The 15,129-nt window shown below is 43.9% G+C and overlaps 1 long non-coding RNA gene and 1 pseudogene across 2 annotated transcripts in view; both read right to left on the bottom strand.

Annotated features, from left to right (window-relative positions):
* LOC306642744 overlaps positions 1 to 15,129 on the bottom strand; it is an 838,964-nt gene that overhangs the window by 537,515 nt on the left and 286,320 nt on the right. The gene's annotated exons all lie outside the window — the stretch shown is intronic.
* On the bottom strand, positions 3,760 to 4,430 carry LOC306642878 (RNA-binding protein 38-like; annotated as a pseudogene). Its single transcript has one exon. The product of its transcript is annotated as an RNA-binding protein 38-like (transcript).

Genomic DNA, 15,129 nt, shown 5'->3' with positions numbered 1-15,129 from the left:
AACTACCTGTTTCCTAAAACACTGTTAAATGCTTGATCTTCTATACAAATCACTCCTTCCACAAAACTATCCAGAGACTTAGATTGTACCCATGCCCCTTCCTACAAAATTATGTAATTTTTCCAGCAGCAGTCTTACTTCCTGACTCACAGTGTTGCCATCTCCAAAACCCTTGCTGTTAGAGCTATCCATGCAACCAGCATGCACCTGAACAGGCAGCCCAGTTCAATGTTTCAGTAGTGTGTGTTGTCATGTCTCAGAGGTGATTTGCATTGGTCTCCCAACTGTATATTATTAAGTGCCCTGAAGCATTATCTCTCAGTTTTGAGTTTTTTCCTTGAAACGTCCTTGAAACAGTGTTAAATTCATAGATTTGTGCAATAATCAACCAATTTGCCATTAATCTCCACTCTCAATTCTACCTCTAGATAACTACCAGTCTTTTTTCCTTTCGTATTTATTTATTTTGATAGATTATGCATAAGTGAAGTGTAATCTCTCAGTGTTCTGATTATACAAATTGTAGGATCACATTAAGATTTTTTTTTCATTTTCTAGGTACTTCAGATAAATAGCATCACAGAAATTGTTGTCTTCCACATCCTAAGTGGCTTCCTCCACTTAGGGTAACATTTTTTTTTAATTTCTAGGCTCTGGCATGTACCCATATTTTGTATGTTTATTCCATGGCATTGTTGTACCACACTTTGATGTTTGTTTTCTGGTTGACAAGAATTTGGTTGTTTGCAGTTTTGTGATATTATGAACAATGGTGCTATGAATATTTTTGTTTTTAAATTAAACTACTGTATGTTATTTGTTTAGTTTTCTTTCTTTTGGAGCATGCCTTTTTGTTTCTCTTGGGTAGATTCTGAGAAGTGAAACTACTGGGTTATGTGGTAACTTTATGTTTAATAATTTGTAAATTTCCAAACTGATTTCTAAAGGATCTCTCATATTACATTCCTTCTGAAATGTGTGTGGATTCCACTTTTTCTACATCCTTGTCAATATTTGGTATTGTCTGTTTCATTAGCCATTCTACTTAAATTAAGTGGTATCCCATTGTAGTTTTAATTTGCACGTCCCTAATGCCTAATGATGTGGAATACATTTTCACGTGCTTAATTACCATTCAGTTTTTTCTTTTTACAAATTTAAAAAATTGAATTGGAGACTTGTGTAGTTTAATTTTATTATACATATTAGGGCATATAAATTGTATAGAATAATGGGTTTCATTGTGAAATGTTTGTACACAATTCTAAGGAACTTTGATTGAATGTGTATTTTCCTATTCCTCCATTTATATCTGTCTCCCTCCACCTTTTTCCCTCCTCCATCCCTGATAAACACTCTTTATTTGATACCATGTCCCCTCTCCAAGATTTCTCATATGAGAGAACACATTCCATACTGTCTTTCTGAGTCTTGCTTATTTTGCTTATATGGTGATTTTAATTCTATCTATTTTCCTGAAAATGACATGATATCATTTTTATTTTATTTATAGTTGAATAATACTAATGTGTGTGTGTGTATGTGTGTGTGTGTGTGTGTGTGTTTCCGAAATTTGAAATTTGTCCAATTCCAAGAAAAGGGCATGGAGACACAGAATGCAGCAGAAGTGAGACTTTTTTACAAGGCAGGTACAATCTGCATTTTATCCCCCAGTGCACAAGGTCCCTCATCCAGTTCCTCCTTGGTTGAGTACTATAGGGGTCACAACCTTCCTGAACTTTGCCTAAGATCCCACATTCCCAGGTGAGAAAGCCCTTTTACTGTGTTTAAGATCTCTTTCCCCTTCAGTTAATGTTTCTCACCTTCAGTTAATGTTTCTCAATGTAGGTATTTCCTTCTGTTAATCTGTTAAGCAGGCTCCTATTCCCACATCCTGTTTTTCTAGAAGGGGACTGTATGTGTATGAGTCTCAAGGTTATCACACTCACAAGTTATTGTATGAACTCTCTTATGATAATTTTCCACTCTGCTGTATGAACTCTCTTGTGATAATTTTCCACTCTGACTTCTCTTTTCCCTGCGTTTAGAATTTCTAAAATCTACTTATTTGAGAATTTGTATTTTGAAAATGAATCATCAGATTTTCTATTTCTCACATATATGAACTTCTTTTCTTGAAAATAGTATTGGGGATGGAACCCAGAAGGCTCTACTAATAAGTGACTTCCCCAGTCCTTTCTAAAATTTGTATTTTGAGACATAGTGCTACTGAGTTGTTCATGCTGGCCTAAACTTGAGGTCCTCTTGCCTAGGCCTCCTGTGTCCCTGGGATTTCAGACATGCACCATGATGCCTGGCTTATATAGTACATTTTGTTTGTCCATTCTTTTCTTTTTCTTTTTTTTTTGGGGGGGGTACTGGGGATTGAACTCAGGGCCTTGTACTTGCGAGACAAGCACTCTATCAACTGAGCTATATCCCCAGCCTCCATTCTTTTCTTGATGGGCATCTAGACTGATTTCATAACTTGGCTGTTGTGAGTAGTACATAAATAAACATGGGTATGCAAGTATCTCTTTCATGTGCTTGCTTTGATTCCTTTGGGTGTAGCTGGTATTCCTTTGAGATAGGTAGATCACATGATCAAATTATGTTTAGATTTTTGTAGTACTTCCATATGGTTCTTTGTAGGGATGATACTAATTTACATTCCCATCAGTGGTATGTAAGGTTTCTTATCCCCCCCCCCATCCTCACCAGTATTTGTTGTTTTATATTTTTTTAGAGAGAACAAGTTTTACTTTTATAATCAGAACATTCTAATAAAAATATTATAACGTTAGCTACCTTCACCTCCGGGTCTTCTCCACAGTGGGCGCTGGCCACTGGGCTCCCTGAGGTATGGCAAAGACACAGCCCAGCTGCCTGCCTGCTGGCGACCCCCTCCCTGCCTGGAGCCCCTCAGCCTCCAACCCCGGGCCTCCAGGAGCTGCCACCATGAACCAGAAGCCCCCATGGCGCCCTCAGCTGGAAGGAGTGCGTCTCGGGCGGCGTGCAGCCGATGGCGAGGGACAGCTGGCACTGGACCTGCACTCAGAGCCTCCCAGGGTCAGGGAGGGCGGGGCTGCCACAGTCCAACTGGACTGCAGCTGGCCGCACCCACCCAGGGCAGGAGGAGCAGGACCCAGGCAGTCGGCGGCGATGACGCAGTGAAGACACCTGAGAACTCACTCTGGGGCAGACACCACTTCACCAGCCCAGCAGGGCCCTTCCGGCCTGTGATGCCCGCCCTGCTGAGAGTCAGGCTGGCCGGCGGCGACACCATCATACAGAAATACTGTCATCATTTCCGCTGTGAAGCCATCCACAAAAACAAGTCTCTCAAAATCAAACTAGGTTCTGGGTTCTTGGTGGCAGCAGTGTCTGTTGAAAAAATGGACTGAAATTCTGAAATCACAGCAGGAGCAAAGGACGATAGCAGGAGGAGGACGCAGGGTCGGCTGGCAGGTGCTCGCTGGCACTTGGGGGCCAGCGACCTGCCCGGGGCTCCGCTTCCGACCTGCAGTCCTGCGTCCTGTCTGCCAGTCTCCCTGAGAAGGCACCTCGGTGGAAGAGTGTCGGCCCAGCCCTTGGCACCTGGAGTGTGTGGGCAGGACAGGCCTGGGTGGGCCGAGTGAGAGGGGTTTCTTCAGAGAGCCTCTCAGCCACTCCGTCCCTAAGTCCCCCTCAAGGCATGACGGGACCCAGGCCGGAAGAGACACCGCTCGGCTGTACCAGGGATCTCAGAGGCACAGGTGCTGGTGGTGCCCAGAGCTGAGCCAGCCGCTAGCCAGAGTCTGTCTGCTTGGTGGGCGACCTCACCACAGTCCCCACAGCAGGGGACGGCCCTCACTGCATCCTGTCCAGCTACAGTTGTGACGCCTGGTACTGCACAAAAGCGGCACCTGTGGGAGCCGTGCCCAACAGGGCCTGCAGTATGGCAGCTGGGTATTCGTAGCCCATGAAGCTGGCGGCCGTGGCAGGCGAGGCGGCATATGGGTACTGGTCATAGGTGGTTGGTAGGTACTGGGTGTAGGCAGGGCTGGCAGGCGTATACTCAATGTAGGGCAAGGACAGTGATGGCACCAGGTGGCCGGGATCACCACACTGGGCTGCACAACGGCGTGCGGGTAGATGTAGTGGGGGGTCAGCCCTTAAGTCTGTGGGACCAGTGTGGGGTGTAGCTGCTACACGCCAACAGGAAAGCCCGTTTGCAGGCTCCGGGGCTTGGCACCCTGATGTGCCAGGTTCACGTTGGCCTTCCGCCCATCAATGATCCGGTTGGGGTTTTTACAAGCCCTCTCAACTGCTGCCTGGTCGGCCATGGTCAGGAAGCTGTAGCAGCCGGACTCAGCGGTCTGGCGGTCAGTAATAACGACAGCCTCCTCCATGTCCCCGAAGCCCTCAAAGTACTTCCTGAGCGAGGCGTCGGTGGTGTTGTTTTGTATTTTGTTTAAGACTTGTTCTGGAAAAATTAAGCTATTCTGTAGGAAGCAGCATGGGTGCAGTCTCAGTCTCTGGATAGTTCGGTGGAAGGAAGATCAGCAGAGCTTAGCAATGTTTCAGGACACTGACAGTGTGACCCACTTTGGTCAGCAGGCCAATAAGAGGTTCAACTGTGTATGCATTTGAGCTGTGACTACAGTGACACCCTGTCACTGTAAGTAAGTGGTTACGCGCCCAGAAAAAATTCTACTCCATTTGATCTATTTTTTTTTTTTTTTTTTTTTTGGACAGTGGTTTACAAGTTCCCTTTAGTCTGAAGTTTAAAATCCAGAAATGAAAAAAAAAGACATGAGGAAATAAATGTAGATTGATGACTAGAAATTCAGCATATTACATGGTAATATAATGTAGACATAGGGAAGCATGCCTTTGGAATGTAGGACTTCCCCTAGTCCCACCTGATGGAGAAATGACTGATGAACAGAAGGTTGGGTTTTTTAAATCAATGTCCTGAAATATTTGTACTTTGATGATTGAAAATTACACTTTTTAATTTTCATTTTGCAAATAATTAAACATTTCACCCTATGTACTGTGAGTCTTTTATTTGTTTTTCCATGAATTACATTTTCTATGTCTTGTGGGACCTGCCCCCTGTGGTGGGGATTGAACCCAAAGCCTAATGACCCTGCCACCCAGCAACACCCCCAGTGTGGATTACTATTTAATATGCTTTCCTGTATTCTGTGTGTAGACTCCTTTTCTTTTTCTCATTGATTTGTAGAAGCCCTTGATTGGGGTCAAAGTTGGGACAAACTTGGTGTGGGAGGGGTCAGGGTACTGGGTCAGTGTGTGTGAAGGAGGTCTGTCTTGGGATGAGGTCAGGGCCTCCAGTCCATCTGGTCACAGGTGAGGGCAGTCAGGTATGTGGTGGGGTGTGAATGGGACAGTAGGTGGAGTGTTCGTGTCTGTCTCGTGGCCAGGTTAGGAACCATCTGCACATGGGCAGGTACAGGTCAGGGTGGGGTCATCTCTCCAGTACAGTGCTCCCAGATGGTATCCAGGGAAGGTGCAGGCCCAGGTGAGCTAGGCACATGGCTCTGTGGCAGCTGTTGTTGATGCTATTGTCGCTGAATCTTAAGGCTGCCCATGCCCCTATACCCTTGCAATCCACAGAAGGCACATGGGATCACAGGGGCACACGAGGAACTGGAGCCCATGGAAAGAAGGCCCCAGGGCTATGTGGGCAGGGCCCAAGGTCGGTTTGATGTCGGGGCTGGTGGGAAAGGCTGGTGGGGGTGGGAGCAGGCTCTGGCAGGCTTTGATGCCAGAAGCTACCAGTATCTTCTCTTTGCCTCTGCCCGAAGCAGGTGACCACAGAGATGACATCAACTGAAGTAGGATAGGGTCCCATTCTGGTGAGGATTTTATGGGTGGGAATCCCTGCCAAGGATCAGCTATGGGACTGTGGAACAGCACAGGTGGCCCCAGGTGTGACCCAGGGTTTGGGTTGTATGAGGCCCAGAGGCAGAGGCAGGCAGACTCAGAGTCTCAGGTCCCTTTCCTGATATTGGGGAGCACATCCAGGGACCAAGACAACACTCCTCAAATGTGAGGACCACAGACCCCACACCCCCAAGATGGAAATCTTCTAAACAAAGGTGTCTTCATTAGGCCCACCCCTTTAGAAGTGGAACTTGCCATGAGGGGAGTGATCGCCCCAGGTCACACAGCACCACAGACACCTGCTTGTGATTTCTCTCTCTGTGACATGGGTGGAGAGTGTGAAATGGGGACAGACACCTAGAAATCATGTTCCTGAACAAGTAAGAGTAGTAACCTCAGAGGACTTCAGGCCTTCCATCTGAAAAGTAGGCAAAGAGGTGTGTTAGTGGGGAGAATAAGGTTACAGGGCGTTCTTCCCAGTCCCTGGGCCCCTGGAAGGCTACTGTGGTCATCCTTTCACCTTGCCACATGCTGCCCAGAGCACTAGATGAATATTCTCACAGCATGTGCTTAGCTATTCTAAGCCATCTAGGTGCAGGCTATGGTCACTGAAGACAGAGGCCAAGACAGCTCTCAGTCATTTAGGCCAGGCCTCTTATCCCTTGACCTTGGTCTTCCCATCTGTGAAATGAAGGAGGGGCCTCCCTGGGGTGGTATTCTGGGGAATCACAGGTGTCTGTAACAAGTGTATTGGGGGTTGTCTCCACAGTGTGCAGGAAGCCCAAAGTGATAGGGAAGGTATATGGTAGCCACAATGCTTTGGCAACCCTAACTTCATAACACATGTGGAGGAACCCAGAGGGAACATGGGATTCACAGTCCAGTTTGGGAAGTTGCAGCTTGAGCACTTACTGACCTTGAGACCCCAGCTGGGTCTCTTGGCATCTATTTTGTGTGTATTCCCCTGAAACCCTTGCTGACATGAGAGGTGGTGAGATTCCATGACAGTGTCTCCATCCTTTCAGGAGGAAAGCTCAAAGTGGGCAAGGACAGATAAGGGAAGGGGTCCAGAGAGATGCTATAATGTGGGGGTCAGTTTCATGGAGCTGTAGGGACTTCCCTAAAGGAGGAATTGGGCCTGCTGTGAATGAGGACCCTCCAGGTAAGAGAGCTGTGTGAAGAAACCCATGAAGATTCTCATTCCCTTTCAGGAACAAGGAGAGCTCACTTTCTGTGTGCTCCTTTATGCATTTAAGAAATTCTTTTTGAGCACTTTCTTCCAAGCAGAAAAGCTTCAGGAAGGAGCTGCAGAGGTAGTGAGGCCATGGAATGGGTCAAAAAAAGACATTGGAAGAGACACCTGGTATATGAGTTAGCTTTTTGTCACTGTGACAAAATACCTGAAAATCAAGTAAAAAGAGGAAAGTTAACTTTGGGTCATGGTTTCACAGGTTTGTACCTCTCTTACACGGTTACTTGGCCACATTGCACTATGGCAGGGGCATGTGGTATGGGAGTCCTTTCCATTGCATGGCATCAAGGAAGCAAATGGGGAGATATGGTCCCAAACATGCATCAAGAGCACACCCCCAGTGAACTGATTTCCACTAGGCTCTGTTGCTTACAGCTTCTGCCATTTCCTGATAGTGCCACAAGCCAGCACCCAAGCTTTTAGCACATGAACCATTGGGACACATTTAAGATCCAGACCAGAACACTGGTATTGAGCCATAGCTCCTCCTATGTAGATAAAGGAAAAATAGTTGATCTGAGGTGCCCAATAGTACCCTTCCTGCACTTGGATTCTCAGCTCCTCCAGTTCTATGAGGTGGTAGGAAGCCCTACATCCTGAGATTGTGAGTCCAATGTTCATCAACCTGGAGGAAGGGAGGAGGCAAAGCTTCCTGGAATCAGGGCTGGGAGGAGGGGACCAAAGTAATGGGATGAGGATGCAGGGAGAGTGCTGACCCCAGAGTCAGAGATGATGCTGATAATGGGCCTTTCCCCCTCCAACAAATCCCAGGCACCACAGGACTACCAGGTCCAATTGGGGAACACAGAACTGTATCAGCAAACCCTGTACACCCAGAAAATGCCTGTGAACAAGATTATCACCCATCCAGACTTTGAGAAGTTCTATGCCTTTGGGAGTAACATTGCCATGTTGAAACTGCTCCTGCCTGTGAACATCACACCCTATGTCATTCCTGCCTGCCTCCCCACCTGCAGACTTGCAGCTGCACAGTCACACATCCTGTTGGATAACTGGCTGGGGAAGGCTCTCTGAGAAGAGTGAGGGGTGTGGGAGAGGCAGAAGAGATATGAAGTAAAAGAGGATGTGTGCAGGGCAACATGGGAGGAGTGACTTAGTGAATAAAGAGCCCCTGAAGCCACTGTACTATGACCTCACTGTGCCTCAGTTCCATGCTCTCTCAGATGAGGACTGAGCAGTGCCACCAGTGTCACATTCCTTTTATTTCTAAAAGTGTGTGATTCCATGCTGCTGAATCCCATGTGGCCCAGTCCCTGAAAATCTGGGGATCCTTGACAATTAGAATCAAGAATATGGGTTGTTTGAGTCTTTGTGGTTTTTGTTTCTAGTGTTTAATCAGCTATGGATTTCAGATGACCTGAATGAACTTAAAAGCTGTTTCTGGGGGCTGTCCCATTTAGGTTGTCAGTTAGCTTTCCACTACTGTAAAAAAAATGCCTGAAATAATCACCTGAAAAAGAGGAAAGGCTTATTGTGATTCATGGTTTTTGATATTATATCCCATGGTCAGTTAGCCGCATTGCCTTGGGCCTGTGCAAGGCAGCACATTCTGGCAGGAACACATCATAGAGCAATGCTACTCAGGAAGCAGAGAGCAAGAGGGGGGACCATTCGGGTTCCTGACATTCCCTTTAAGGGCACACCTCCGGTGACCTAACTTCCTCCAGTGTGCCCATTCCTTAAAAATTTCAGTACCTCTCAGCAGTGTCACAGGTTGGGGCCAAGTGTTAAACCACAGGCCTTTGAGGGACCTTGGGAAGGTGCTTGGAAAAAGTGGTAAGAAAGTCACATGTGGTTGCATAATGCAGTCAGTCCCATAGCCTGCATAATGAAGGCAGAGAGATCACAACTTAGGAATGGTTAATGTCTCTGAGCTCACCTCGTTCTTACCTTGTCCACTCCATATTCTTGTCATGTGAACTACATAATGGAGAAAGCTTTTGGGTTCTGCGTTGCTTTGTCAGGTTGAAAGAAGACAATTATAGGCAAAGGCTTATGCATGGATGATTTAATAAAGAAAGGATTCTTCAGGATTTGAGGAAACACTTCTGGTGTCCTTTTAAAAGGAAAAGTAGTAGAAATTTGTGATTATCCATGGGGTGTTTCAGTGTTCTCAACAGAGGTGCTATATGTATGTTGGACAGAACATGTCCTCTGTTTGTGGGGCTCTGCCAACAACCCTAATTCCTGCCCAGCAGTGCTAGGAACACTCCTTAGTCATGTGACCACAAGCACCCAGCGTACTTATGAGTGCACACAAACATGTGTTGACTTTTCCTTGAAGGCAGGAACTAAGACTTGTTTTAATGTCCCAAATGGTGTCCCAGGATCTGGCTCCTGGGAGGTACTCTGCTGCTATCTTCTACCCTGGCCTAGTAAAAAGCACTGTTTGGTGCCCCCAAATTTGTCTCCCATTTTCCATACTGTGCACTTCCATTCCAGTCCCCACATGGCCCTTTTTTATTGTAAACAAATGGGATACATGCTGCTTCTCTATTTGTACATGGCGTAAAGGCATACCATTTGTGTAATCATAAATTTATATAGAGTAATGTTGTTTGACTCATTCTGTTATTTTTTCCCTTCCCACCACCCCTCCAACCCCTCTATTCCCTCTATACAGTCCTTCCTTCCTCCATTCTTGCCTCCCTCCCTAACCCTAACTCTAACCCTGACACTAACCCTTCCCTCCCCCCATTATGTGTCATCATCCACTTATTAGTGATATCATTCGTCCTTTGGCTTTTTGAGATTGGCTTATCTCGTTTAGCATGATATTCTCCAATTTCATCCACTTGCCTGCAAATACCATAATTTTATCGTTCTTTATGGCTGAGTAATATTCCATTGTGTGTGTGTGTATGTATATATATATACACACACCACAGTTTATCGATTCATCAATTGAAGGACATCTAGGTTGGTTCCACAATCTGGCTATTGTGAATTGAGCAGCTATGAACATTGACGTGGCTGTATCTCTGTAGTATGCTGATTTTAAGTCCTTTGGGTATAGACCAAGGAGTGGGATAGTTGGGTCAAATGGTGGTTCCATTCCAAGTTTTCTAAGGAATCTCCACACTGCTTTCCAGAGTGGCTGCACTAATTTGCAGCCCCACCAGCAATGTATGAGTGTACCTTTCTCCCCACATCCTCGCCAACACCTGTTGTTGCTTCTATTCTTGATAATCACCATTCTAATTGGGGTGAGATGGAATTTTAGGGTGATTTTGATTTGCATTTCTCTTATTACTAGAGATGTTGAACATTTTTCCATGTTTGTTGATTGCTTGTAGATCTTCTTCTGTGAAGTGTCTATTCATTTCCTTAGCCCATTTGTCGATTGGATTATTTTTATTCTTGGTGTTTAGTTTTCTGAGTTCTTTATAGATTCTGGAGATTAGTGCTCTATCTGAAGTATGATTGGCAAAGATTTTCTCCCACTCTGTAGGCTCTTTCTTCGCATTGCTGATAGTTTCCTTTCCTGAGAGAAAGCTTTTTAGTTTGAATCTATCCCAGTTGTTGATTCTTGCTTTTATTTCTTGTGCTATGGGAGTCCTGTTAAGGAAGTCTGGTCCTAAGCCAACCTGTTGAAGATCTGGACCTACTTTTTCTTCTATAATCTGCAGGATCTCTGGTCTGATTCTGAGGTCTTTAATCCATTTTGAGGTTAGTTTTGTGCATGGTGAGGGATATGGGTTTAGTTTCGTTCTGTTCCATATGGATTTCCAATTTTTTCAGCACCATTTGTTGAAGAGGCTATCTTTTCTCCATTGCATATTTTTGGCCCCTTTGTCTAGTATGAGAAAATTGTATTTATTTGGGTTTGTGTCCATGTTCTCTATTCTGTACCATTGATCTACCTTTCTATTTTGGTACCAATACCATGCCGTTTTTGTTACTATTGCTTTGTAGTAGAGTTGAAGATCTGGTATTGCGATACCCCCTGTTTCACTCTTCCTGCTAAGAATTGCTTTAGCTATTCTGGGTTTCTTATTCTTCCAGATGAATTTCATAATTGCTTGCTCTATTTCTATAAGGTACATCATTGGGTTTTTAATTGGAATTGCATTGAATTTGTATAGCACTTTAGGTAGTATGGCCATTTTGACAATATTAATTCTTCCTATCCAAGAACATGGAAGATCTTTCCATCTTCTAAGGTGTTCTTTAATATCTTTCTTTAGTGTTCTGTAGTTCTCATTGTAGAGGTCTTTCACCTATTTTATGAGATTGATTCCCAAGTATTTTATTTTTTTTTTGATGCTATTGTGAATGGGGTAGTTTTCCTAATTTCTCTTTCTGAAGATTCATCACTTATGTATAAAAATGCATTGGATTTATGAGCATTGATCTTGTAACCTGCTATTTTACTGAATTCACTTATGAGTTCTAAGAGTTTTCTGGTGGAATTTCCAGGTTCCTCTAAATATATAGTCATGTCATCAGCGAACCGTGATAGTTTGAGTTCTTCTTTTCCAATTCGTATCCCTTTAATTTCTTTAGTTTGTCTAATTGCTCTGGCTAGAGTTTCAAGAATGATGCTGAATAGAAGTGGTGAAAGAGGGCATCCCTGCCTTGTTCCAGTTTTTAGGGGGAATGCTTTCAGTTTCTCACCATTTAGAATGATATTAGCCATGGGCTTAGCATAAATGGCCTTTACAATGTTAAGGAATGTTCCCACTATCCCTATTTTTTCTAGTATTTTGAGAATGAAGTGGTGCTGTGTTTTATCAAATGCTTTTTCTGCATCTATTGAAATAATCATGTGATTCTTGACTTTAAGTCTATTGATATGGTGAATGACATTTATTGATTTTCTGATGCTGAACCAATCTTGCATCCCTGGGATGAAACCCACTTGGTCATGGTGCACTATCTTTTTAATATGCTTTTGTATACGATTTGCTAAAATTTTGTTGAGAATTTTTGCATCGATGTTCATTAAGGATATTGGTCTGAAATTTTCTTTCCTTGATGAGTCTCTGTCTGGTTTAGGTATCAGTGTGATATTGGCTTCATAGAATGAGTTTGGGAGGGTTCCCTCCTCTTCTATTTTATGGAATACTTTGAGAAGTATTGGAATGAGCTCTTCTTTAAAGGTTTTCTAGAACTCAGCTGAGAACCTATCTGGTCCCAAACTTTTCTTTGTTGGTAGGGTTTTGATGACTTCTTCTATTTCAGTACTTGAAATTGGTCTATTTAAATTGCATATGTTCTCCTCTTTCAGTTTAGGCAATTCATATGTCTCTAGAAACCTGTTGATATCTTCGAAATTTTCTATTTTGTTGGAGTATAGATTTTCAAAATAGCTTCTAATTATGTTTTGTATTTCACTCGTGTCTGTTGTGATATTTCCTTGTTCATTCTGAATTTTAGTGATTTGGGTTTTCTCTCGTCTTTGTTAGTGTGGCTAAAGGTTTATCAATTTTGTTTATTTTATTGAAGAACCAACTATTTATTTTGTCAATTTTTTGTATTATTTCTTTTGTTTCAAAATCATTGATTTCAGCTCTGAGTTTAACTATTTCCTGTCTTCTAATACTTTTGGTGCTGGTCTGTTCTTCTTTTTCAAGGGCTTTGAGCTGTAGTGTTAGGTCGTTTATTTGTTGAGTTTTACTTCTTTTATTAAATGTGCTCCATGAAATAAATTTCCCTCTAAGTATTGCTTTCATAGTGTCCCAGAGATTTTGATATGATGTTTATTTCTTCTCATTTACCTCTAAGAATTTTTAAATTTCCTTCCTAATATCTTCTGTTGTCCGTTCATCACATAATAGCATATTTTTTAATCTCCAGATTTTGGAGAAGTTTCTGTTTTTTTTACTCTTTAGGATAATTCCTCCCTTTACTGATGTGCTTCTTTGTTTTTCATCTCTTCCACATGGAATATTTTGCTGAGAATGTTCTGTAATGCTGGCTTTCTTTTTGTAAATTATTTTAGCTTTTGTTTATCATGGAAGGATTTTATTTCATCGTCAAATTTGAAGGTAAGTTTTGCTGGGTATAAGATTCTTGGTTGGCATCCATTTTCTTTCAGAGCTTGAAAAATGTTGCTCCAAGCCCTTCTAGCTTTTAGGGTCTGGATTGAAAAATCTGCTGATATCCATATTGGTTTTCCCCTGAATGTAATTTGGTTCTTTTCTCTCACAGCCTTTAAAATTCTGTCTTTATTTTGTGTGTTAGGTGTTTTCATTATAATGTGCCTTGGTGTGGGTCTGTTGTAATTTTGTGTATTTGGAGTCCTACAAGCCTCTTGAGCTTGATTTTCCATTTCATTCTTCAGATTTGGGAAATTTTCTGATATTATTTCAATGAATAGATTGTTCTTTCCTTTGATTTGTTTCTCTAAGCCTTCCGCAATCCCAATAATTCTTAAATTTGGCCTTTTCATGATGTCCCATAGTTCTTGTAGATTCTGTTCATGATTTCTTACCATCGTCACTGTTTGTTCAACTTTGTTTTCAAGGTTAAATATTTTGTCTTCAATGTCTGAGGTTCTGTCTTCCAGGTGTTCTATCCTACTGGATATGCTTTCTATGGAGTTCTTAATTTGGTTTTTTTGTTTCCTTCATGTCAAGGATTTCTGTTTGTTTTTTTTTTGCAATATCTCTAACTCTTTATTGAAATGATCTTTTGCTTCCTGTATTTGCTCTTTTAACTGTCGATTGGTGCGATCATTCAATGCCTGCATTTGCTCTTTCATCTCATCATTCAGTGCGTGCATTTGCTCTTTCATATCATCGTTTGCTTCCCTGATCATTTTAATATGTACATTCTGAACTCCTTTTCTGTCATTTCTTCTGCCATGCTGTCATTGGGTTTTATTGATGTAACATCTAGATTTGTTTGCAGCATTTTCTTCCCTTGGTTTCTCATATTTTTCAGGTATCAGTGGACCGCTGAGATATTGCAGATTTCCTCTATTGACTTATAATGTCCCTGAAGATTTCTATATATCCCCTCTTAGCCTTCAGTAGGCTGAAGCCTTGGAGGAAGTTGATAATGCGGTGCTCCACAAGGAAGCTGCCTCTCTAGGGGTGGTGGCCTTCAGGTGGGTTATATTCCCTGCTAGTGGGCAGAGGTACCTTCACTTGTTGACCAATGGTCATCCAAAGGGAAACTAGGCTGCAGACTGAGGCAAGGCCTGTTTGGGCCTGTGTCTCTGTTTTTACCGTCCTTGTGGGAGAACCTCACCCAGCAAGGAAGATTCACCTGGTGGGGAGGTCTCTCTGGTCAGCTCCCCTCCTAGAGGTTCCCCTCAATTTACAGCTACTGCCTGGGCTGGGCTGCCTTCCTCTGCAAAGTTCCCAGGGGCCTGGCCCTACCTCCTGGGCCTGGGAGCCTCACCCTTTGCAGATGAATCTCCTTAGCTGCCCCTCCTCAGAGAATCTGTCCGCAGTCCTAGAACCTTCGCTCTGCTCCTAAGCATGTCTCTGTGTGGCTCTTCCACCTAGAAGCCTCCTAGATCCTGGGACCCTGCTCTGTACCTAATCACCTGGCTATGGGGCCCCTCCCCTGAGCAGCCACCTGGGGCCCCGTAAAATCGCTGTGGGTCCCAGAAACCCACCACACACCTCTTCCTCCAGACAGCCTCCCAGTGTTCCAGTGCGGTCACTAGGTGTCCAAGCAACTCACTGCGTGTCTCCTCCTCCCGCCAACCATCCGTAGCCCTGGGCACTCGCTCCAAGTCCAAGTGACCCGCCCTGTTCCTTCTCCTCCTCCTCCAGGTAACCCTCCAGGTGTTCAGGAGCGGTCGCTCTGAGTGGCTCTGAATCCATGTGATCCGCTGCATGCCTCCTCTGGGCAGCCGCCTGGAGCTCTGGTGCGGCCACTCGAGACCAAGTGACCCACCACGCTTCTCCTCGGGAGCAGTTGCTTTGAGTCCAAACAACTCACCAATTGCCTCCTCCTCTGAGCAGCCACCTGGAGCTCTAATGCAGTCACTGCCAGACCAAACGACC

This window comes from Sciurus vulgaris (assembly GCF_902686455.1).
Source record: "Sciurus vulgaris genome assembly, chromosome: 13".
Classification (NCBI taxonomy): Eukaryota; Metazoa; Chordata; class Mammalia; order Rodentia; family Sciuridae; genus Sciurus; species Sciurus vulgaris.
The sequence above is the reverse complement of the archived record's forward strand: the minus strand, read 5'-3'. Positions and strand labels throughout refer to the sequence as shown.